This window comes from Schistocerca nitens, chromosome 8 (assembly GCF_023898315.1).
Source record: "Schistocerca nitens isolate TAMUIC-IGC-003100 chromosome 8, iqSchNite1.1, whole genome shotgun sequence".
Taxonomy (NCBI): domain Eukaryota; kingdom Metazoa; phylum Arthropoda; class Insecta; order Orthoptera; family Acrididae; genus Schistocerca; species Schistocerca nitens.
In genome coordinates, this window is record NC_064621.1 from 545,048,319 (window position 1) to 545,063,855 (window position 15,537).

Sequence of the window (15,537 nt, forward strand, 5' to 3'; positions counted from 1 at the left end):
ACAAATAAAGAAAAGATGTCATGTGGACATGTCTCCGGAAACGCTTAGTTTCCATGTTAGAGCTCATTTTAGTTTCTTCCACCTACGCTCAATGGAGCACGTTACCATGATTTCGTACGGGAAACTCTACCTGTGCTGCTAGAACATGTGCCTTTACAAGTACGACACAACATGTGGTTCATGCACTATGGAGCGCCTGCACATGTCAGTCGAAGTGTTCGTACGCTTCTCAACAACAGATTCGGTGACCGATGGATTGGTAGAGGCGGACCAATTCCATGGCCTCCACGCTCTCCTGACCTCAACCCTCTTGACTTTCATTTATGGGGGCATTTGAAAGCTCTTGTCTACGCAACCCCGGTACCAAATGTAGAGACTCTTCGTGCTCGTATTGTGGACGGCTGTGATACAATACGCCATTCTCCAGGGCTGCATCAGCGCTTCAGGGATTCCATGCGACGGAGGGTGGATGCATGTATCCTCGCTAACGGAGGACATTTTGAACATTTCCTGTAACAAAGTGTTTGAAGTCACGCTGGTACGTTCTGTTGCTGTGTGTTTCCATTCCATGATTAACGTGATTTGAAGAGAAGTAGTAAAATGAGCTCCAACATGGAAAGTAAGCGTTTCCGGACACATGTCCACATAAAATATTTTCTTTCTTTGTGTGTGAGGAATGTTTCCTGAAAGTTTGGTCGTACCTTTTTGTAACACCCTGTATAGTGAAGTGCTAGAAATAGGAATGTCCTCAAAAACAAAGGTAAAATTTAAAAAAAAGAAAAATGAAACAGAAACACCAATCATCGGTTCGATACTTCGGAACCTCAGAAGAAATGGGTTTCTGTTATTCATAAATAGCTTTCACACTTATCGGTAATAACAGGAAGCTATTGCCTTTGACCATGACAAAGAATGTTCCGTTCAGTATAAAATAACAGCAGTAGTTATAGACTTTATGTTTGTAAACCGTATTTGCATCAGAAGTAATTGCTTTGGTTACATAAATGTGCAAAAGTGACGCAGTCAACTAAGTTTTATTGCTTATAAAATCAGTTGGTATTTTATAAGGATATAGAATACACAGAGGATTATCACTAAACGATGTACGTTTCTAATTATATACAAAACAAAGAAAAAACAAAGAGAACTCGTAGGCTCTCAGCTATTCTCTTACACATTCGTTTACGTTTATTCCCACTATCAATGCTACCAGTACCACCGATAATCCAACAATTTACCAAGTCATTTATGTACTGTGTCAAGACCACCAAAGCGTAGTTTTGGTAGAGCGCAAATCTATTGCTACATGTTTATGTGAAATTCGGTCTGTTTACCTGAGATCGCTAGAGCCCGTGAAGGGAGAAGGTGAGGAAGCCGCTTTCTCGAGGTACACAGCTGTAAGAATGGTATTAGGATCGCAGGCGTCAGACATACTATAGTGTAAAGGCGACAGCCACACTCTTCCAGTTTCCATAAGTTGCGATGTCTTCCACATTATTGTTAGAGAGAAACATGGCGTCTGTGTTTTATTTCTACCTGCCTGTGGTGTGGTAGCTGTACTGTTTATGCCATGCGATGTTCAGTTTTCTGTGAGAGCCAGAGGATCGAAGCGTGTTAACGTCGGTTTAGCAGCAGCTGACACGGGTCTCTAAGTCATGGTAGAAAAAACAAAGAGTATGGCGGTATACACTGATTGGATGTGTTACAACCGAAAAAACATTGTATTAAACTGCTTATGAAGGAGCAATACAGAAACCCTCTCGTGTGATTGATAGTCTGTTGGATATGGTCATCCTACAGTACAGGTGTGGAAGCGACTCCGATCACGAACTACCCGCTCCATTGAACCAATACCTGTATATTTAATAGGATCGCCACATATATTTGGGTGATAGACATGAATGTACCCTGAGAGAGACAGATCTCCTTCGGACTACCTGTATGTAGTTTGGAGATGTGTAGCAAAATCTTCATCTTTTCTACATGCCACGTATGATGAGTAGTCTTCCTAATCTTCCCGACAAGAAACACCACCATAACTGCTCATATTATCTCTCCTACTACCTTGTGTTGCAGGGGAAAGCTTCGTTTGGTGCTGACCTTACACATTGTGCACTGATGGCAGAGCTATGACAATGTGTTCCCATTTCCACCAAGTGGTGGAAACGCGCTCCTGTCTTATGAACTCAGCTCGTTCTGTTTCCCCACAGGATGCTGAAGGTCTTAGATATAGCGCTCCCCAACGTCTGTAGAGGTCAGACTTAAATTGAGACAATCACATGCACTAAGCTACAGGGAGGGCGGGGCAGAGACTTGGGAGCAGTTACAAGATGCAGAGGGACTGTCTAAAACCAGATGACTCGTTTCAAGATACGGGGGTGGCACGAATATGATTAACCAGTGGCTATAATCATTAAAAGACGTCTCTACAGGATCCAACGAAAATATGTGATTGAATGGATAGACTTGATTCCAAATTGCTGACAGCATTTCTGCCTGAAAGCGTAACAAAATCAGCGACCGTGTGTGCCTGCAGACTCAAGACCGCTTTTTATGCAGGGTGATGGTAACATAGGCGTTATGATCCTGTTTTTAAATAGCGCGGACCTTAACGTAAAATCTATGCTGTGGGTTGTGGAATCCCTCTGTGGTGAGCTTCAGATGTCATTTCTCAATAGTGTTCCTCGAAAAGAACATAGTGCTCCCTCCCTGGATTCCATGTTGTCCTACTTGGTGAGTGTAATCCGACTGCCGAAAAAAAAAATTACTCACCATACAAAGTGACTCTCATGATCAATTTAATTAATTGGCCTATCAAATTGATAATGACATGCCGCCTGACGGGTGGAAGAGATGGCTAAGGCACCACGGAATGATTCTTGACAAGCGTTTCTTTCTTTTTCTCACTGTGGCGATATCGTTTAACGATATTTCAATCTCCCACCTACAGAGGGCGAGACAGGCTCTCACGATTTGTTTCTTATACGCTAGTTTGATATAGCATCGCACTGGTGAAAGGAGCCCTGTAATAGTGTACAAAACAGCTACGTTCTCTCGAATGATAGCTTCTTATTGTCAGACGTAAAATGAATGTCCTTTTTTCCGACGTGTGTGCCAATGGCGTGAAAGATTGTATGAAATGTTTGTGATACACATGTGCATGACAGTTTATTTACAGACACTGAATGCGAGAGACGTTCTCAGGTCGTATAATTTGTTCAACGAGCTGGAAGAAATAGCTAAATATAGATTTTCTTTCCTTTGGAGTTTAAATTCTCGCTTTTTCTTTACTCTGAGAACAGTTTCGAAATAACGAGGACATTCTGCGGTGATCCGTAGTTCTCGCATCAAAATAGTCGAAGTTTTTTTTTCCTGATTTTACGGATGATATTTGTGATCGGTGGCGGTACACTTCGCTGGACATCACAAAATAATGAGTTGCGAGTGCAGTCGACATAAAACTATACCAATGTTGCTCATAAAACTAAAAGAAAATGGACTTTACCTATTTTCGTGGAAAGAGGACATTTATTATGGTCGTAAATATGTTTTGCTTTCTTTAGTAGATTCTTGATTATAGATGCGTTGACGTCAAATACAATTGTTCTTCATCGCCGAACGGCGGGCTGCTACCTCTCTGTCCAGCACCAGCGTTTCGTCAGATGAACGTATTTCCCACCAAAAAGAATAAAGATAGTACCTTACACCCCTCCATTATTCCCATCAGATTGTAGGTGTAGGGTAAAGTTTGATTGTCTGTCGCTAGTTTCGAGTGGTATTTCAAAATTTTTTCGCAGCAGGATAACACCAGTTGTATGGTTTCATCAGATTTTGAGCTGTTTTGCGCTATTATGCCGCCCTCGTGTAACGCTATGCATATAGTTGTGTAATTAGGCCCAATTTTTGTGACTAATTACATAACTACGATCGATCATTGCGTCAGTTTCCCGACCAAATATAAATAACGTACACTAACCTAACCTTCCTCTCCCGCATCTGGACAGTTTCCATGTACTGGGCTTTCTATCCACGAGAATCAGGTTTCGAGTCCCAGAAAGGGCAGAGCCATTTTTAATTTCCCATCAATTCCAAGCACCTCTGGTGATATAATTGCGTTAGTGGTGGTGGGGGGGGGGGGGGTGCACTTGAGCTTTCCGCCTAGGAGGACCAGGATTCGACTCTCGAAAAGGCCACAGTCATTTTTAATTTCCCGCCAATTACAACCGCCTTTGGCGGTTTAATTGTGTTAGGGGGGGTACACTTGGGTTTTCCACCCAGGGGGACCAAGGTTCGAGTCCTAGAAAAGATAACGCCAATTTTAATTTCCTGCCAAAATTTGAAATTCCCACCAGTAGGACAGTTTGGGTGGTGATGGACGGGGGTGGGGGAGGAGGGGTCTAGGGCACACGTACAGCTTAGAAAACACGTAACGGCATCCGCTGGCGGGGGTGGGGGTGGGCGTGGTCGGGGCGAGGGTGGAGATGATTAATTGATCAATTTAATTAATTTGCGTAGCAATTTGATATCAAAAGTGTCTTACAATCGCCAACACCCTACTGCTGTGGCATATGGACACAGTCTTCAGAAGGAACGCAAAAAGGAAAAAAAATCAGTTGGGTGTGGTGGTTTGTAAGGACCCTCGTCAGTGAGATCATTAGCGTCCTTACTGAACTAAAAAGGGTACAAAAACAAAGTCAGGTACCCTGAAAGGTGACTGGTATACTGCGACATCTGTATGCACCTTGCGGCCGATCTATCGTTCGCGTTTCTCATTGTTAAGATCTGCCCTTACATGCAGTTGGCAGGGCGCTGGTAATCCGTTCTATTGAAAAATTGTTCTCCGAAAACAAAGAAAACACGAATGTTTGGAATGTCTCGTATGCTCGATTGTGGCACGTGGCTCTTGTGTTCCCCATGTTCTTACGCTATGGCAGTTCACTTTTGCTCTTGAACAGAATGTAGTTTCATCCCTGCACACTAAACACGAAAGAAAATTGCAATCTTCTATCTCCACACCATACTTCGTGTTGTTGTTTACCACCATCATCAAGAGGTTGTCGCAATTAAATCCTGTGTAATTTGCACACGAAAGTCACTGCAAAACGAGCTGGATAAAATCGTGAGGTTTGGCTGACTCCCGGCCGGCGCGATGAGTAGACTTGTGTAGACTGCATTCCAAGATCTGTTGAATGCGCTCTGCGTGTTAAAGTAGCACATGGAGGCGACTTGTGTGTTTCCCCTTACATACACCATTAGCTTACTGAGACTTTGGGTTCACCCGTGAAGGGCTACTGTCTCAAGGGAAAGAACTCCACACAGTTCCAACTGAATAGCGCCTGTTGAAACGGAGAATGCAAAACGCTTCCTGTTTGTGTTGTATGGATATCTGTGGTCGAAGCACAGTGAGTAATTAATGAGCGAGTGTGCTAGCTGGTATCATATGAATGGATACTCACAACTGGCACCAATGTAAACTTTTAGATTCGTTAAGTTAAAAATCCCAAGTTAAGCTTTTAGGTTCGTTAAGTTAAAAATTATCCAATGTTTTTATAGTCATTCACGTAGAAGATAACCGTTCTGTGAAATCGGATGAATCTTTTTGAGGTGACCTGTAAGGTGATCTGCATGTCAAGTCACTTCACCTCTACTTCTTCAAAAACGTGAAAGCCTTTCCAGTGTGGGAGTCTAGCGATGGGAACTACTGCATGTAAACAATCGATCTAGTCGGTTTCACCTTTACGTATCAGTTGGAGCAATTATCCATGTTGCTTAGGTGAAACCGGTGTGTGGGAGCAGCCAAATTAGAAGTACCGAAGGAGTTCGGTGCATTCAGTTCAGAACGGAAATATTCGATTGTTTTGCTGTTGTCAAATCATTACTGTTTACTGCGCTTTATCTCAAGTCGCGATGGTTTTAGTCGTTCCGATAATTTCCTTTTGCTGAGTGCCAGTAAGTAACTTTTAGTTCAGTTCATCGTCCATGTTTATAAACTGTCGTTTTTTAAATAGTGTACTTTGTGTCTGGAATAGAATATCGAAAGACTCTGTGGCGAGGGATTAGAAGAAATCATTAGAATAAAGAATGAATAATCCTCATGATAAATTCAGTGCGATATACACAATCTGCATATTATAAAATGATATCAGTTAAGGAAATTCGAAGAAAATTAAAAAAAAATGTTGTCAAAAATTTCTCGCAAAATATACTACAGACAAGTGACAGAATACGCTTAAAAATCAACTGAGTCAGTCAGCAAACAATCAAAAAATGTAGCTTATAAGTCTTCTGTTCCTGACACTTAAGCATTTAGCAAAATAGATTTATTGGTGATGGATGCAAACCAGCGAGAAACGACAGACAGAGCTGCCATAAATTTAAATAAAGGAGTAGTTTGTTCCTTTGTTTAAACATAAATTTATAATCTAACACCATTTGTTAGTCTTTTAAAAGCAACAAAAAATCCATATTTGTCAGAAGTACGATAAAATGTATTTAGGTAAGCAGATACATAAATTCTGAAAATACCTCATTTTTAGAAACGAACTTTTTATCCACCTCCGCTTGAAATAAGTTATGTTTTTTGTCTATAAAAAGTTAAGAATCCTACTCATGGTACATGTGTAACTGAACGAGGAGATTAAGTGAAACAGTAGTCCTATGTTTCGCATTGAGTGAAACCACTCAAATTCGGAGAGTGAAAACATCCTCACAGCTGATGTGGCCACAGAGACTACTGTCATTTGGTTGTTTCATTCGACCGAACCAAAAAATAATAGAGTGATGAATTAGTTGTTACTTGTGCCATCACTTGCGGAAGCACAGAATTAATAAAATATGGTGTATGAAGATTAACGTCCACTTCATTTCAATTAATTTTTTATTTTTTTTTAAGGAAGGGAAACAAAAAAAATTGGCGTAGTTCAGGAAGAAGAAAAAGTAGCTCTGAGGTTTGACAGTGACTCTGTAATTCTGTCATAGACAACAAAGGACTTTGAAGAGCAGTTGAACGAAATGGGCAGTGTCTCGAAAACAGGATATAAGATCAACAAAAGCAAAACATGTAAATGGAATTTATTCGAATTAAATCAAGTCATGCTGAGGCAATTATACAAGGTCTTTGAAAAAGGAGTTTACACCTTTGAAAATTCATGTAAATTAATTCATAGTACTTACAGAGATGATTGTAGTGTCAATTTGCAGGGAAATACATCAAGTTTTGTCTCACACAGTTCGCTAGTGCCGAACCGCACCGTAAGGAGCGCTAGCGGCAGTCACTTTAAAGATAGTTGCCTCAAAAGGACCCTAGCATGTTAGCTGTGTGTTTTTGGTTAGAAGAATCGAAGTCGGCGACAACAGTTCAGCGTAATTTCCATACCAAGATCCTCCTAGTAGGCCTACAATTTATGAGTGGCATAAATGTTTCGTAGAAACAGGGTGTTCGGTAAGACATGGGAAATCATCAGGTCGTCAAGCACATCTGACGACGTCGTTTAGCGAGTGAGAGAACGTTTTGTCAAGAGCCCTACGAAATCGATCCGGCGTACATCTCGCGAGCAAATCCGACATACGACTGTTTCGAGTGTTGAGATATCGTTTGCATTTGAAACCGTACAGATTGACGATCGTACAAGCAATAAAAGACACTGATAAAATTGCTCGCAAGAACTTCTGTGTAAATCGATTACATGACGATGAACATTTCTTGTATAAAATCATCTTTTCTGCCGAGTTGACTTTTCACTTAAGGGCAAGGCTAACACACATGACTGTAGGATTTGGCAGAGTGAAAATCCACATCAAAAATTGCAGTTATGTTCGTGATAGTCGTAAACTGAAAGTTTTACGTGCATTGAGCAAGAACAAAGTGTACGGCCCTTTTTTTTCGTAAGAGAACCATCAACAGGATAGTGTACCTGGATATGTTACTACAATTTTTGATACCACAGATCGATGAGGATGACCAAGAACAAAATGTTTTACTACATGCAAGATGGTGCACCACCCCACTACCGGGCTAACGTCCGGCATTTTCTCAGTGACCGCGTTCCAGGTCAGTGGATTAGCCATTTGCAAGGCCTCCACGTTCCCCCGACGTGACAACACTATTTTTTAATCTGGATTCATCAAGGATATCGTGTTTGTACCTCCGGTGCCGGCTTCTCTACCTGAACTTAGAGCAAGAATTTACGCCGCGACTGAGCAAGTTACACCTGCAATGCTGCAGCGCGTTTGGGAAGAAATTGACTTCCGATGGGATGTGTGCAGGATAACCAACAGTAGCTACGTACAACGTCTTTAGTTTAAGGTAAAAAAAAACTTGATGTGTTTCCCTACAAAACAACACTAAACCCAGATCTGCATCTTCTTTCGATATATTTATATGAATTTTTAAAATTGTGAAGTTCGTTTTGAAACACCCTGTATTAGGAAACGAGACACAAAGTGGTAGATGAGTTTGCTAAATGGTTAAAATGGCTCTGAGCACTATGGGACTTAACATCTGAGGTCATCAGTCCCCTATAACTTAGAACTACTTAAACATAACTAACCTAATGGCATCACACACACCCATGCCCGAGGCAAGATTCGAACCTGCGACTGTAGCGGTCGCGCGGTTTCAGACTGAAGCGCCTCGAACCACTCGGCCACAACGGCCGGCTGAGTTTGCTATTTGGGTAGTAAAATAACTAGTGATGAATGAAGAAGGAAGGATATAAAATGTTGACTGGCAACGGCATGAAAAGTGTTTCTGAAGAAAAGAAATTTGTTAATATCGAGTGAAGATTTAAGTGTCAGGAATTCTCTTCATATAGTATTTGCATGGAGTATTTTCATGTGTAGAAGTGAAAAATGGACAATAAACAGCTTAGACGAGGAGAGAATAGAAGCTTTTGAAATGTGGTGGTGCAAAAGAATGCTGAAAATGAGATGTATAGGTCACATAACTGGTGAGGAGGTACTGATTAGTATTGGGGCAAATACAAGTTTATGGCACAATCTTACTAGGAAAAAAAGGGGTAGGTTGATAGGACACATTCTGAGACACCAAGAGATCACCAATTTAGTAATGGAGGGAAGTGTCTGGGGGTAAAAATCGTAGAGGGAGACTAAGAGATGAATGCAGCAAGCAGCTTCAGAAGGCTGTAGGTTACAGTAATTATTCGGAGATGAAGAGGCGTCCTTGCGAAAGAGTAGCATGGAGAGCTGCTTCAAACCAGTCTTCGGATTGAAGACCACAACAACAAGGAGTAAAAAAACTCAGATTTCTGTACGGCTATCTACATTTTTCTAGGGTATGCTAAATCCTTTCTAGCTCCTCACGCACGGTTTCATTACTCAGATTAGGACTATGCATCTACATTTACGTCAGAAGCAGTGTTGCAAAAGTGCGCTTTGTTTCTTTTCGTGCATAGCTCTACGTGGCGTGTCCGCTGCATCGCAGCACTGAGGAAGTGTCGTAAAGCGTGAAACGTGCTGCTAGCAGCAATTCACGCCGCTATCTGGACTCGGCGCAGCAGCGGCACTAAAGCCGCTCAGCTAACGACGGGTCGCCGGTGACACACTGCTGCGAGCTTTACGCCTCCTGCTGCTCTGGCCGCCGACGCACCCTTCATAAAGGCCTCCGCTTTACGCGCTCCGCCTGGTACGCACTCTGCCTTTACTACCGGTTGTTTTCCTCAGCGTGAATTAGGGCGCTGCTGCAACAAACAAATTGGCATTTAATATTCCACGACGATTTGAAACGGGAGAGTGCTCGACTGTCTGAGCGTAGGGCATTCGTCCCGTTTCCTCTTCGTGGTGTTGACGTGCTGTGGAAGGTGGAGACAGCTCTTCAGTTTCACACAGCAGTTCGTTCTTGTATCTCCTACTTTCACTCATGTGCGGTCTGTGACCTTATTTTCAGTTCATGTATTACGTCATAGACAAGATACAGCAGAGGGGAGAAAATAGCTTCATGTGCTTGCTGTAATATAGGGTGGGTCATCTGCCCCTACCGCTGGGTTTTATGCAACCCGCAAAGCCCTGAAATACCACCGCATGATTATCATACGGCACCCCGGCAAGAAAAGAGACAAAAGTCAAAAACGGCAAATTTTAGTCTATATCAGTTGAAACATTTGTATGAAATGACTCATCGTGCACGAAGAACGTCACATCTCTAACTCGCAATTTGTCTACTTGAGGGCAGCTGTGTCAGTTTTGCTGTAGGCTGCTTCACGATTCATTAAGGCGAGAACAGTGTCAGTACAGCGTTGCTGCTCAAAGGTGTGCGTGTGTCATCCGAGAAGAGTGGCACAATCTGAGTTGTGACACTTCATTTATAAGGAAAGTTAAATGTAATTTTTTAATGTCATTGGTTATTACAACGTGTGTGTTTATACAGCGTCTGTATGTTACATTACAGTGTTCAAAAATGGCTCTGAGCACTATGGGATTTAACATCTATGGTCATCAGTCCCCTAGAACTTAGAACTACTTAAACCTAACTAACCTAAGGACATCACACAACACCCAGTCATCGTGAGGCAGAGAAAATCCCTGACCCCGCCGGGAATCGAAACCGGGAACCCGGGCGCGGGAAGCGAGAACGCTACCGCACGACCACGAGCACATTACAGTGTTCTTCAGAACTGAGAGTGTGTGTGGAAGAACAGACACTGTTTTGACGATTACAGTTTTTGTAAACATTACGAAATTTCATGTGTTGCGCTGTACAAGAAGAAATTTCTCCCATAATGGAAGTTCATACTGAATCTCTCTTCTCAGTGAAAAGTATTCCTACAATATATAAGCCCATTTGTGATTCCGTGTTTTTATAAATTATGTTCCTTAAATTTTACCTAATTGATATTCTTTATTAAATTGTATTAATGGTCATTAACTATAATTTTGCATTATGTATTTTTCTAATAAAACGATTCAACATGTTTTTCATTTTTTATCTCACTTAAGATAAAAAATTAAGAACATATTATATAAATATTCTTTATGGTGCGGAAAGGACAAATGTATTACGTGAGTGGTAATAAAAAAACGAAATGTTTGAGAACTTGGAAAAGTAACACAACGTAATCAACTATTAATAATTACCTGATAACACCTCACATTCGACAAGATCAGAACTACATATCCATATTACTGTTGTATACAATATAATGAACTTTACTGGCAAAAATACTTACTTGAAATTTAAAGAAAGCTTATACTATTTCAGTTTAAGTTTTATAGACGTCTTCATGTCAGTTTTTCTTCAAGTACTGCATTTCTAAGTTGCTTCACTGTTCTTAACGTCGTGCGAAATTCCCTCGCTTGTTACTTGAAAACTGTTACTCCTATAGAAAATGAACAGGACCTCTTTGTGAGAAATTTAATTTAGTTAAATTTTGTACTGGAATGCGTTTTTACTAGAGGCCATAGTTTTTGTATTATTCAAGAAAAACGTACGAAAGTGATCTTACAAAATGCTTTTCTTAATTAACTCAAAAACCATGCCATCCAACGAAAACGTATCCCAGAACAAAATTTAACTAAACTAAATTTACTCCAAAAGGCCCTGTCACTTTTTCTGTAGGCCTAATATTTTGCATGTACTCAGAGAGTATGAAAATCTTGCGTGTGGTATTTGAAGATACTGCGGGCTGAATAAAACCCAACAATCGCCCTGTATAGTTGCTGTCGCAAAAGCAGGCAGCTCAGGTCATCGCGATTCCCGTCTAACGCCACACTCTACTGTGGTGGGTCTTCACTTTGTTCTACTTTATAGGTCAGTATGTTTGCTGTAAACCATATAATAATTGTTATGTCACACTGTAACGATCGTTCCTGCCGGCCGGTGTAGCCGAGCGGTTCTAGGCGCTTCAGTCTGGAACCGCACGACCACTACGGTCGCAGGTTCGAATCCTGCCTCGGGCATGGATGTGTGTGCTGTCCTTAGTTAGGTTTAAGTAGCTCTAAGTTCTAGGGTACTGATGACCTCAGATGTTAAGTCCCATAGTGCTCAGAGCCATTTGAACCATTTGATCGTTCCTGGCTGCTCTTTTTGTGGTCAGATGTTTGAGCGTAGGTGTCTTACACCGAAATTTGGGACTATTATCGACCTTCCTACTTTTGGACTCAAGTTCTTGTCCTTTCATCCTTACTTCTATTTTTGTCGGAATTCGTATTTCCAAAACTTTCTCAAGTTTCACAGTGCCATCAGCGTGAACATTCAAAGAGGTAAAGAAACTAAAGAGGAAAGCTGACTGCGTGCTTACAGGACGAGTGTCTGTGAAACAGCCACAGTACTGACTACTCTGATGGACACCGGTTGCCCTGCTGCGTGCAACCACTTGTAACTAAGGACTGTCTGTTACCACTCGTGAGTACTAATCCACACGTGCGCGTAGCAAACAAATGGTCTGTGTGGTGTATTTATCTTCGCAGTTAATTTTAAATGTGTAAGTGTTCACCACATTCGTCTATGGCATTATAACAATATTCTTACCTAGCCTTGTTTCTTTTTCAGGTTCGTACAACCCCTGATTGACTACTCGCTGTACTGGCATCGTTTGCTTCATCTTGTAAGTACAATTACTTGCAACCTGCTGTATGCCATTAACATACGATTTGAAAGAATTAAAACACGTAGTGACGATTTCCACAATCTTTGCGGTAATCCACATCTCCAATATAATAGACTGTATAAGTTTTTGTCGACTGTTGTTGCTGACAACATTTGTATTTCTCTTCCAAAAAGTATAAAAAGAAGGTAACGTGCCTTAAAGTTCAGTACCCAGTTCTCAAGGAAGCAACTGTACTGCGCATGTTGTCAGATTTACTTATCATTTTATATGCTAAGGCCTGGACGAATTAGGGATTTTTTTCTTTGATTTATTTTCCTGATACGTAGCTACATTACGTACATACCGGTTCTGCGCCTTGGTAGTGTCTGCAACTTTAGTGTCTTCCATATCACATTCCGAAACACCTAACTACCTGTCGTAAACAGTAAGAAATGTAAAGTGGAAGCTTTTACAAAAAATTCTTGATTGCTACGGTATTTCATGGATGATTGTATTCACCGTATTATTTTAAGCATTTTCCTAATCTCTTGATTTCAAATATTTTTGAAACTTTACGTTGTTTATAGTACATAACACAGCAATCAGATTATATCAATACGTTGTTTAAGTTTCTGTAAGCACGTGACGGAATGTTTAGCAATTTTTCTTCACCATTTTGAGATAACTGAAAATGATCTATCAGTTTAAACTGATTTAGCCATTAATGAATTTTTATGGACATTTGGCGTTTAGCTGCAGTAATTTTTATTGTTATTCCTTCTTTGGTCAAAGGTCTGAGCAAAGTGAAAATACAATTTCCTGTAAATTACGAAGTGGGTTATTTTTCGCATTTTCAGAGCCAAACGGAGAGTGGTGAAATGGACAAATGTATCAAACAGAGTAGCACATGATCCAGTCCTGCAAAATAAGATTTAATAGCTTGAAAGAAATTAGTAAAGTCAGCATAAAATTAGGTAGTGATTTGAGGGGAAAGTGAAATAATTCACAAACAGTGTCAAATAGTTCGCCTCTTTAAGACCTTCTATTTTGGACATTAATAGCATTGGTGTGATATCCAACTGACAAAAACGCTTTCATCGAATGAAGTACTAAATTTATAATATTTCGACCACAGAAGGCACTAGGAAGACGTATTATGTGTGAAAATGTTCATCTCTTCAAGCTCTATGTTTCGCACATAAAAAGTTACATTGGTGTGATATTTCAATGTTCTCACAAATCTGTAAACGAATAACAGTGTTGTCGCAGCTCTACAGATGAATATTGTTTCTCCTGCAGCCGTTAGCAATACGGAGTTGAAAGCTCGGAAAAGCGCTAATAACTGTCAGAGATCTTATGACGACCCAGTAATACACTCCTGGAAATGGAAAAAAGAACACATTGACACCGGTGTGTCAGACCCACCATACTTGCTCCGGACACTGCGAGAGGGCTGTACAAGCAATGATCACACGCACGGCACAGCGGACACACCAGGAACCGCGGTGTTGGCCGTCGAATGGCGCTAGCTGCGCAGCATTTGTGCACCGCCGCCGTCAGTGTCAGCCAGTTTGCCGTGGCATACGGAGCTCCATCGCAGTCTTTAACACTGGTAGCATGCCGCGACAGCGTGGACGTGAACCGTATGTGCAGTTGACGGACTTTGAGCGAGGGCGTATAGTGGGCATGCGGGAGGCCGGGTGGACGTACCGCCGAATTGCTCAACACGTGGGGCGTGAGGTCTCCACAGTACATCGATGTTGTCGCCAGTGGTCGGCGGAAGGTGCACGTGCCCGTCGACCTGGGACCGGACCGCAGCGACGCACGGTTGCACGCCAAGACCGTAGGATCCTACGCAGTGCCGTAGGGGACCGCACCGCCACTTCCCAGCAAATTAGGGACACTGTTGCTCCTGGGGTATCGGCGAGGACCATTCGCAACCGTCTCCATGAAGCTGGGCTACGGTCCGGCACACCGTTAGGCCGTCTTCCGCTCACGCCCCAACATCGTGCAGCCCGCCTCCAGTGGTGTCGCGACAGGCGTGAATGGAGGGACGAATGGAGACGTGTCGTCTTCAGCGATGAGAGTCGCTTCTGCCTTGGTGCCAATGATGGTCGTATGCGTGTTTGGCGCCGTGCAGGTGAGCGCCACAATCAGGACTGCATACGACCGAGCCACACAGGGCCAACACCCGGCATCATGGTGTGGGGAGCGATCTCCTACACTGGCCGTACACCACTGGTGATCGTCGAGGGGACACTGAATAGTGCACGGTACATCCAAACCGTCATCGAACCCATCGTTCTACCATTCCTAGACCGGCAAGGGAACTTGCTGTTCCAACAGGACAATGCACGTCCGCATGTATCCCGTGCCACCCAACGTGCTCTAGAAGGTGTAAGTCAACTACCCTGGCCAGCAAGATCTCCGGATCTGTCCCCCATTGAGCATGTTTGGGACTGGATGAAGCGTCGTCTCACGCGGTCTGCACGTCCAGCACGAACGCTGGTCCAACTGAGGCGCCATGTGGAAATGGCATGGCAAGCCGTTCCACAGGACTACATCCAGCATCCCTACGGTCGTCTCCATGGGAGAATAGCAGCCTGCATTGCTGCGAAAGGTGGATATACACTGTACTAGTGCCGACATTGTGCATGCTCTGTTGCCTGTGTCTATGTGCCTGTGGTTCTGTCAGTGTGATCATGTGATGTATCTGACCCCAGGAATGTGTCAATAAAGTTTCCCCTTCCTGGGACAATGAATTCACGGTGTTCTTATTTCAATTTCCAGGAGTGTAGAAAGCGTCAAGCTCCACCTGAGGTGCACAGTCGTATTCGACCACGGAAGACGCGGAAGACGCCTGGAAAGTCTTCCAGCAACATTGGAAGTTGAGATGCGTGTGAGGACTCAATACCAGAAATATCGTCTAACAGTGCGGAATTACGTTAAAGGATACCGAGAAAATCCTTTTCAGATATTGACACTTTCTCTTTCA